This window comes from Sceloporus undulatus, chromosome 5 (assembly GCF_019175285.1).
Source record: "Sceloporus undulatus isolate JIND9_A2432 ecotype Alabama chromosome 5, SceUnd_v1.1, whole genome shotgun sequence".
Taxonomy (NCBI): Eukaryota; Metazoa; Chordata; class Lepidosauria; order Squamata; family Phrynosomatidae; genus Sceloporus; species Sceloporus undulatus.
This window is the reverse complement of record NC_056526.1, coordinates 130,247,137-130,258,528: the sequence shown is the minus strand read 5'-3', so window position 1 is coordinate 130,258,528 and position 11,392 is coordinate 130,247,137. Positions and strand designations below refer to the sequence as shown.

Below are 11,392 nucleotides of genomic sequence, written 5' to 3'. Positions count from 1 at the left end.
CTTGCTCCTTTTCAACATGGTGGAAAGGCAGGACCTAGCAGTGTTTGGGATATGTTGGAGTGCTCTAATTTAACAGGTGCATTGTTACACACATTGCCACATATACGTTTTATGGGAATAAGAAATTAAGCAGTTAGGAAGCATTTCCTCATTGTATTGATACATATTTTCCCTCTCTGTGTCTCTCCCCGTCTCCCACCTCACATGTTTTCATATACACTTTTGAATATCAGTATGCAAAGAGATCTTAGAGCACCTGTGTGAAAGCAGTTGCAGCACAAGCATTTCTAGACTTGATCTACTCCTCCATGCATCTGAAGAAATAGACCAAGCCTACAAAAGGTTAGGCTGCAACCTCTTTCACACCATTGTCTCAAAGGTGCTACAAGATTCCTTTGCATAGTGATATTCCAGACTAAAGACCCTATTGCACGAGGGTAAACCCCGGCTTAACCTTCCTGAATTCAGTGCTAATTTGGGAGGCAACTGGGTCCTATCACACGGAAATTGACACCAAATCGCTGTCCAGGTCGGTCCCGGTTGCAGCCTGGGTCCTGTAAGCCACTTCAGTGGCTATTTTTAGAAGTTGGAAGCTTCCAGTTTTTAAAAGGGGTCGCCTAAGCGGCTTATAGGACCTGGGTGGTGATTCAGTGGCAAATTCTGTGTGATAGGACCCAACTGCCTCTCAAATTAACACTGAATTTGGGAAAGGTAAACTGGGGTTTTAACCCCATGGGATAGGGCCCTAACAAGGTTATGTCTCTGAATTCTATCCACATGTGAATATGACAGGCAAGGGAAACAGAGCCATGCAGACATTTTTTCAAGAGTAAATAATGTTCATCTCTAGTATGCATATGCATGCATATAAACAGAGCAATGGTTAATTTGTCCCTTTGTAGTGATGGCTCTTTCATATTAACCACTGTAGTGTTTGCCATAGAGCTAAATATACAGTTTAGAAGATGTATTTCTGCTTAGGCTACATCTGTGATAACAGAACATTAATTTGAAATTGGTGATATTAAGGATCAGGAATGCAAGGTACTTTTCAGTATACTGAAATATGTGTTCTATAGTATGTTGCAAAATCTAGAATTCTTTCACACTACACGTTAAAATTTGAGGCATAGGGTCCATTATGGGCCAAAACAGACGGCCTTTTTGCGCCACCTTCCAAGTGGCTTGGGAGTGCAACATTTACACGCCATACACTCCCAAGCTGCCCAGAAGCCGCCTAACCTTATACATGGAGGCCGGCTTCCAGGCTCTCCAGCAGCGCAGCGTTTATATAGCTACATGCCACCACAGCGCCTAAAAGCCAACTTCCAGCCACAGTGGAGTGGAAAAGCCAGCTTTTTGCTGGCCCAAAAAGACCAGCAAAAAGGCAGATTGGGGCTTCAGTGTGCAGTAGCCACGGCCCCTATCCGGCTTCAGAAGGGGCGGCTTGAAGCTGTCCCTTTGGGGCAGTCTGTTTCACCCCTATGTTTCCAACTTGGTTCCACCCATGGAGGGGCATTCAGAACTTTCAGCATCATCAGACTACAAACCCTAGGATTCCATAGGATGCAGCCATGGCAGTTAAAGTGGAACCATAGTGCTATAACTGTGCAGTGTGAAAGGGTTCCTAAAGTGATTGACTGTATAAGGCAGTTATTTCAGCATCTCAAAACGTTATTCTACAAAATTATTATTTTAGACTAATAATGCCTTTACTCCATTAACATGATGTGATGGAAAAGGGTGAAACATAATCATCCATTGATGTAGACTAAAACCCTAAAGAAAAACACAGAATAATTAAGCAGGAACCAGTTTTATCTGTCTTTGTTGTTCTTCTGCCTTTGGATACTGCAGATGAGATCAAAAGTTAGTTTCAAAATACTACCCATGGCAATACAGCCTAGAGTTATGGTGGTAGCTGATGAAGTGTGTTAAATTCATATTTATAAACAATTAAGATTAATAATTTACTGGGTTCATAATAAAAGGCTTTGAAAGAAAATATTGCTTTCCGGGAAAGGTAATTTCCACACCTTGACACTAATTCAGCTGCCAGATTTTGATATGTAGGCATAGTAGTACATATGTTGATATGTGTATCAGATAAGCCTTTTACAGAAAAACATTAAGTATGGTATATTATATTTAAGTCCCTCATATCTCACTAGATTCTCTACTCTTGATAAAACAATACAATCTCAGATCACTTACTTTATCAATATTAGACATCCAAATTTCATTTTTAAAGAAATTACCAAGCAGGACATATGTGAAAGCAGGATTTTTTAGAGTTTTATTCCTTTTGGTTTTCTTCTGCTAGAGTCAGTAATTTTATTGTAGCATGCTATACCATTGTCATGAGATACAAGTATGCAACAATGGTTATACATTGAAAAGCCCTGTCCAGGTGTTAAGTAAGCATGGGTACTCCACACACAAGGAGCAGAATGTGCTAGCTCCCACTCACTCCACCTCACCATTGCTTTCTTCATCAAATGTGATGTCCGAAGAGAAGAGCCTTGGAAGCTCCCCATGGGAATTAGAACCTTGTTCACATGAGGAAGTGGCAGTGGAGTGGGCCAGCCAGCACACTTCTCATGTGCATGGTTGCCAACGAATGAATGAGGTGTTGTTGTTTTTTACTTCATTGTACTGTCTACTAGAATAACCTTGTTATAGAAGAGAACACAAATCATAACCAAGAAGATAAAATGCATGAACGAGGAGAAAATATTTGATGGGAGGTGGAAATAAGCAAAAATAAAGACATACTAAGCACAAACATTTAAAGCCTCTACTAAACAGCTACTACCTGTATGTTTTTAAATGGGACATGGTGGCTCAGCTGCTAAGATGCTGCCTCTAATGATTGCAAGATGGGGAGGTGGACAGTTTGAGGCCCAAATGCCACATGACGGAAAAAGTTCTCATGACTATTCCCAGCTTCTACCAACCTAGCAATTCAAAAGCATGTAAAAGTGCAAGTAGATAAATAAGTATCACTTTGGTGGGAAGATAATGGTATTCCATGCAGTCATGGTGGCCACATGACCACACAGATTTGTATTTGACAATGCTGACTCCCTCAGCTTAGTAATGGAGATGAGCCCTACAGCCAGACATGACAACCTTTTCAAAGAAGAAACCTTTACCTTTATACAGTATTAAATGAAAAGTGACATTTAGCGTCACAGTCTAATTTGGCCCTCACGTTCTCATTAAATGAGTTTCCCTTTATTACCACTTTCCTTGTAAATATACCACACCTTTCTTTCTTTCCTTTCTGTCTCTGGGAATAAACCATATCTGGGCAAGTGTAGTACAGAAGACAATATAAAAGTTATAAGTCAGCAATTATTACAGATAGCATTGAGAAGACATGGCTACCTTTCAATCTTGTCTTGGTGAATTTAGGTTGGGGGGAAACAGCAATATTATACTTGAAAGGTTTTCTCAGGAAACAAGGAATGAATGATGTTTTCTCCTTGCTGCAAGTATGACACCTTCCAGCTATAACTTCACACTGTAGTCAGTTTTAGTACAGTCAGTACTATTTACTGGACATTTCGTGACTGGGACAGTGTTTGAGGCAAAACAATACTATGGAACCCTTGGAGGTTTGTATGACTGAAGAAGATACAGTGAATTCAAGAAAAGAAACTTGGTTTGTTTGAAAACTGATCAAGTATGTGCTAATGCCAGACAGTTAAAATGTTCTTTGGTTAGCCATTTTAAAAACCTGACAAATACTGGATTTAAGTATAGCAATTGTGGTGTGAATCTCATACAGGAGGATCTCAGTTAACCCAGTGCTATGTCAAGTAAATACTAATTTCTAAGAATGTTGCTTTAACAGAATGTGACTACTATATATTCTAAAAAGATGCAGGGGTAGCTGTGTTGGCCATTTAGCAAATTCAAACAAAAATCCACCAAACAGTGATACCTTTGTTTTTGTGGGTTTTTCGGGCTATGTGGCCATTTTCTAGACGAGTTTCTTCCTGACGTTTCACCAGCAACTGTGGCTGGCATCTTCAATACCTTTATTGGCCAACCGAAATGCACAATATACTTGTTACAAGCTTTCGAAGCTCCACTGGCTTCTTCATCAAGCAACATGTTAGGCATCCTACAAAACTTACCCTCCTGATACCATTTTAACTAAGGACAGAAACAACAAAATGCAGGCATCTTACTGACATTTCCAATTTTTTCCTCCTGTTTGGTTTGGAACATCTTGCCTGATGAAAAGGCCAGTGGAACACCGAAAGCTTGCAACAAGTATGTTATACGTTTCAGTTGGCCAATAAAAGTATCACTGTTTGGTGGATTTTTGTTTGTATATATTCTAAAAGTAGACATCTTCACAAATAGGCTTTCAAACATACCACCACAGTTTAGTGAAATACTTTGTGCGACCATGCCTACTTGATTTATCGCTCTCATAATGAAATTAACGCTGTCATTGATGGTTTAGCAGGAGAGCTGGAAAGATTTTACTTTCTTCACATTGTTTTTGGGTTGTAGAAAATACCAAAGTGCTCATGAAGCACAGTTAGAGGTGGTGCTGAAGCCAGTCAGTTGAGATGGCCTGCTCTATTGTTTAAGCATTTATGATGCCATTTACTGCACAGTTGGTGCAAGCATAGCAGAGAATCTCTTTCTTCAGCAGATGTAACCCTTGCTTGCTCCTAATGGCAACTATAGCTCTGAAAAGTGGAGTATTATCACTCATACTTGTGGAATCTTTAGTTTAAAGGGAAACCTTCTACTTCTTTCTCAAGGTGACCTTTCTGGCTCCTCCTTTCCCAGAAAGCCTTTACAGGGAGGACTCACTTGAGCAGAATAGGATTGCTGTGAGCAAGAGAGAATCACCCAAAATAGAGCTAAGCTGCTTTGCACTCAGGGCCTGTCCCACATTGTTCTGGGACCTTTCCAAATTTGGCGACTCTTTTCAGGGAGCTGTACAAGGAAGAAAGACAGGAATTTCCCCTTTTGTAGACATCTTTCCACTTATAGTTATCAGGCTCTAAACTCTTAAGTCAGTGGCTCCGTATATTCTAAAGGTGTCAGAACCAATCTGATCCTGGAATCTAAGTACTTGATTAAGAAAACCCTATGAAATACGTACATACTTGCACATTTAGGAGAAGGGAGGCTTCCTTCATAAAGAAAGGAACATCAGAAAAAAGAAGTCCACCAGTGATACCTTTATGGGGCCAACCAAAATGCACAATAAACATGTTTCATCTTTTCATAAAGACAATCATCTGGCAAATCTATTTATTTATATCCTGGCTGATGTCCCTTGGGCCAAAGTGATATCTATGATGACTGGTGGTAGAAAGAGATTATTGATCTTAATGACATCAAATGAGACTTATCATTTCCCTAAGATATTTCATCCCTCTTACAGTAATTCTCAAATACTAAACTTCATCCTGATAAACCAGCTACTGTGGGAATCTCATTAAAATGTGCCTCACTAAACATAGTAGTGCATTAGAGCTAAAAATGCCACAAAACCTTTGGGACTGGGGTTTGTTTACTGTGATGCCCAAACCCACAGGAGGTGACACTTTAACTTGTTTTACCCCACAATAAACCAGAAAAATAAAATATGGGGGTGGGGTAAATAATTTGGCAGCATTCTTGAGAGAAAAACAATTCAATGTGAAGGTCTTTGTTTAACCATTTCTCCTGCAAGAAGCAATGATTGCACAGCATGTACTAGCATGCTGATCACCCTAAATAAACTAAGGTTTCTGTTCCCATGGCTCATTGTGACATCCAGATGTGACCATTTAATTAATGTGTGTTTGACATGTAACATTGAAATGTGTATTTTTATCTGTATTATTATTATTACTGTATTATACAATTTCTTCATTATGCTTACTTCAGCTGTGATTGATGAGTTCAACTATGTGAGATTAGCTTGGCCAAGACAGAAAAGTTGGAGCTCTGTTATTGTTCCATCAAAGTGGACAAAAATAATGTAATTTTGAATAATAGAGCTAATGGAGCTCTGCTACCTTTAGGTTCAGCTGTTTCTCCATTATAGCAGCACAGCTATCTATCCAGATCTCACATGTCTGTCCAGGGTTTCGGTGGAGCCAACAGTCAGTGAAAATGGTGTCCTGAAATAGGAGCTCTTCTCCTGAAAACCAGTATTAATTATTTTGGAGAGACAGACCTTGGCAAACAATTTTTGAAGGACTATGAATAATGCAGTCTCTAACCAGAAGTTCATAGAGGAAGACCTCACAGTTGACTTTTGAACTCAAAATGAACTAACAAACACAGAACTGCCAGATTAATGGAAAAGTCCAATAATGGTACAGACACAAGACAGGGCAACAAAGGAGGGGAAACTGCAGTTTCTTGAATTAATGTCACATATGACCACATCATTTCCAAAGCATCACCAGACATTGACACAAGAATAGCCAGTTTTTCTTAAGACTCCTGAAACGTCTATTTCTTCGCAAAAGCAACAGATTCTGCAAAGGCTTCGGGTGAAAAGATTTTCAAAAGAAAATCAGCAACCTATTAAGAGCAGATGAGATGAAATCAAAACCGAGGGCTTAGAAAACTGCAGCAGATATTGGTATCTGAGGGCCTATAGGATCCTAGAACTAATGAGGAAAGAGAATGCAATCAGGTACAAACAGATTGGTCTCCAGAAATCCCACCACACCTTGTCATCCCTACTTTTGACTGTCTAGAATGGGATCGTCTGTGTCAGCTGCTATGACAAGTATGGGAAGAATTAACTTGATTAATTCATAGACTATGAAGATTTTAAAGTTTTGATTAAAATTTACTTCCTCGACACCAAAGAATGTGTTTGAAACCGGGACACCAAAAAGGCTGCCCCTATTACCTCTTATTGCATTGGAACTCTTAGCAGGACATATTAGAAATAATTCTAGCAATGTAGAAATTCACCTTAGGAATACAAAACACAAGATTAACTTCTTGCTAATGACACTACCGTATTTTCTCATTCAGAGATAACAGAAGTCATGTAAGAATTAAAAAATATGTAGAAAAGATAGGTAACAGATTAATTCCAAAGAATCTAAGGATTTGAGAACTGGGATGCAGACAGAGGATAGAAAACATAGATTACAGTTCTGGAAAAGGGCCCAAAATCAGTTATAAGCACCTTGGACCATATATTTCTTGGAACCTTGATAGATTGAAGAAAGAAAGGTTAAACAACTGACGCTGACTTTGTTTAAAAAAATAATAAAACAGGATCTTTCATGGCTCAGACATAATTGCAGCTGTAAAAAAATTTTAAAAGTGCCAAAGCTAACATTTTTATTCCATGTACTCTCATCCTCCCAGGATATATCACAAATTTACAAAAAGTGTCCAATAGTTTTAACTTTAAAGGCAAAAATGGCAAAAATCCCCACTATATCTGGAGGTTTCACAGGTGTGGGAGGCGTCTGTGTCTATGCAACATTAGCAAAAATCATGACTCATTTCACCTAAAGCAAACATTGCTGCTTCTATACAAGGAGACAGAAAAATTGTGGATCTTGAGAGAAACAGAAGCAAATCCTGTAATAGAATCATTTTTTTTCCCTCTTGAATTTCTTACAAGTCCATTGATTCTGGACAACCCATTTCTTAAAGTCACCTTAATGGCTTGGAAACAGTGTTATAAATACACATCATCCCTAATAATAATAATAATAATAGGATTTATTTATATACCACCCAATCACTGGGAATCCGAGCGGTTTACAACAGAGGGGAGGATAATAGACGGTTCCCTGCCCTCAGGCTTACAATCTAAAAGACATGACATAAAAGGAGAAAGGAATGGTGAGGGGGGAGGGGATCAGGTCCAGCATTCTTCTCTCCCTCTGAGGCCCAGACCAAGGCAGATGGACCGGAGGGAGGGCTTGTCTTCTTCCAGGCAGACAGTTGGAGCTAGCCTGCCTCTCTCTCCCTGAAGATGGAGGATGAAGGGAGGGCTTGTCTTCTTCCAGGCAGGCCTGGTGGAGCTAGCCTGCCTCTCTCTCCCTCAAGATGGAGGATGAAGGGAACCTTTTACTGCATTGAGCAGTAAATAATACTTTATCTTAGTAACTGGGGTCTATATTTCAGAGGAAGTAACTGACAAAATCACTTCTGTGTATTCATTGCCTAAGAAAATCATATTAAATTCATGGGGTTGCCAAAGTCGACAAACTACTTAAAGGCACATACATACATGCATCAGAAGTTGACATTGTTTTAAAAAGTCACAGAGCACTTCAGATAGGGAAGAGATCAAAGAGGTAGGAATACCTCTAGTTTGTTACCAATGTATTGCTTTATAAACCCATATGATTATAAATGGAAACAAGTATGTTTCTAACATGGAGACTTAGGGAAGAATCCTTTTGACTGTCAGATACTGTGGCAAAAAGTCCTCAGTGCACTGTAATTATATAGATACATTACTTCTTCAAAGAATATTTTAAAACTTCTAAGAAAAATATTTTTCTTGAGTTGTACCTAAAACTGTTATAAACGCCTCCTCTTTATTTCTGTTGGTTTATATACATTCATAATACTGTTAACTGTTTATATATATTTCTTTACTCTGAAAGAGAGTGTGTATTGCCTTTAAAAAACCGAATAAACTTTATGTTTAACAAGTCTGTCCAGAACATCTGATAAGAACAAGGTTAAGCAGTATAGATCTTTCCTTGATGAACTATCAATTCAAGTTAGGATAGCCTCAAAGAAGCAATTTGAATTAACGGCCAATATTTGAGGTTAAACAAGCCTCAGTTTGGCTGACAGCTGCTCTAAGGCTGCTTAGCTGGTCAGAATGCCTAGGGATAATAGGAGTTGTAGTATGTTACATTTGGAGAACATGATGCTCTGGAAGGCAGTTTCAAGGGATTTCCCCTTCTCTCAAAAAATTGAGAAAAAAATTAAGGACAACATAGAGTTCTAAGATAAGATTTATAGTTAACTTTCTAGAAATATTTTTATCTTAATGGGAATATTTGGTGACTTTACAGCTAAAGTTTTAGCTTCTAGTCTTTAGTGATGTAATTTTTTAAAATCTGGTTGAAAGTCTTGGATGAAATAAAGATGATTGACTATCTTAATCCATGGATGGCAGAAACCCATCTTGTCTTACTATCACCCACACACCCTTCTCAAAGAAGAAAGGCTTTTAAAAGAAAATTGAACCATTACACTTTTCTGATTTGTGAAAGTAGTGAACATTGATTAGAATGTCTCAGAGAGCTATTCCTAAGGTTGCTGTCTAGCTTTAAAAATAAAGTGGAAGAATATTATTGTTTTAAACAACTTCATAGTAAACTGCTAGTGTAAATTACACTCATTTGATTGTGAAGTATCACAAAGCAATATTATTATTATTATTATTATTTTAATTAAAAACAGAGTAAACAGATCCCATCTGATCTTGGAACCTAGAAAAAAGGTGGCACCCCTTAGATGTAAGGCATCTAAATCAACAATTTCTAGTTGATTTGGCTTGTGATTATGCTCACACACTGAGACCTCAGCACATGTGGCACATTTGACTAGATCAATGGTGACTACAGCACTCAGGATAACATTTTTTCCTGGAGGAAGTGTATACAGCAGAAAGATGTAAAGGGCCAGCAATTCATTAGCCATTATAAAGTGGGTAAGTTGGAAGCATTTGGCCAAACTGTTTTGCAAGCAGTTCTGGGTTCAAGGTGCCATTCCCACCCTTAAATAATTCCTCTTGGGTAGATCCTAGTGCTTGTGGGTTGCTCCTTTAGCCTTCGTGAGAATGAGAGGTTGATACCTACTGTGAATAATTATTCTAGAAAGTCTGAAGGAACAAAGAAAAAAGAGAAAGGAAGGTCTATCAATTTATAATTTTTAACCTTTCAGCTGAGTGAATTTTAAGCTCACACCAAGCAAGGCTGTATAACAAAACTGAAGGCGGGAGAGAGGGGGGGGGGGGAAGCAATGGTATAAATGCTTTATCAGCTGGCAGGAAGCAATAATCCAGTGGTTGTGGATTGTTCCTTCAGCCTTCCTAGAATGATAATTGACAATAGGTATCAAACTCTCATTCCCAACATTTAATTTAAAGTCTGAAGAAGAGGAGCTCAAGTCTGTAAACAAGAGAGACCGCATTCCTTGCATGTTTCTCAGTGAAGACACTGTGCTGTACTCCATTCATATTTTGTCTGTTATCAGTGGGAAAGCATGATACATGTTCTCTCTCCTTAGAAGTTTGACATGATGCTGTTTTATCCATTTTTAAGAAATAAGTTTTAAATGTTACCCTATTGCAATATGTTTGTAAACCTAGCACACCAGTATTTGCTTTAACAGATATGAAATAGCGATAATGAAAGTCTGATCCAACTGATCAACACCTGCTCTGGAAAGTGTTCTTTATGCACATGCTCTGAATATCATAATTGACTCACCATTCATATCTGTGTTCAACCCTATATTACAATGAAACAAGTTTGTAGAAGTGTGAAATAATGTTACACTTTTTTGTGTATATCAGGTAGGAAAGGTTTGTGGCATATGATTGTTATGAAGTGTTTTGCTTACCATTGTGAGAAAAGAATTTGTTATTTTGATAATGATGATCAAGGACCTGATGTCAGATCCTGAGATTTCAAGGCCAAAACTTGAGATCTAGTGACATTCCCTAGAGATGTTTGAAGGGAAGGGAGAATGTAGACAAGAAGAGAACCAGGTGGACCCTCTTGAAAGTTTACAGTAGCTGTTCCAAAGCAGCCTGCAGCAGAACCAGATACACACAATAATTTGTGTACTTGTATGTGTGTACTTCTCGGGAGGAAATGTAATTTAATATAAATGTTTATACTTGTTTTTCAGTTGTTTGACCTTTTGTAATATTCACTTAAACCTTCTGCCCCCCACCATTCAGTTTTGAATTATGATGGAAATATAGTTTGGATTGCTTTCTTTTTATTTTAAATATCAGGGTTCTTTTTTAAAACAAAAAGATGCTGAAAATAAAAGGAGATAGTAAGCAGCATTTACTATTTTTCAAATCATATTGGTTTGCTGTCTCTCAAAGATGAGGCCTCAGGGTTTCAGATTTCAGGTTACATACCTTGTATTCTAGAATTGTTCTTGTAATGCAGAACACAGCCTTTCAGGGTGCATGCACTTCACAGAGCTAATTAATGCTTTGCTATTTCACTGCTAAATATAGAGTGCGAAATATTTACCACAAAATTTGCTTCCCAATTGAGTTATTTTTATTTGAAGTTTAGTACTCTGGGCTAATTTTAATAAATTTATCAATGCATAGTTATTCTTACATTATAAATGGTAGAAGCATCTTTGCCCGAGATTCTCCAAAAGTATTCTTTTGTTT

General features: G+C 38.1%; 1 protein-coding gene across 3 annotated transcripts in view; it reads left to right on the top strand.

Moving 5' to 3' along the window:
* The window catches only part of TENM3 (teneurin transmembrane protein 3), a 1,412,274-nt gene that overhangs the window by 1,340,562 nt on the left and 60,320 nt on the right, over positions 1-11,392 (top strand). The gene's annotated exons all lie outside the window — the stretch shown is intronic.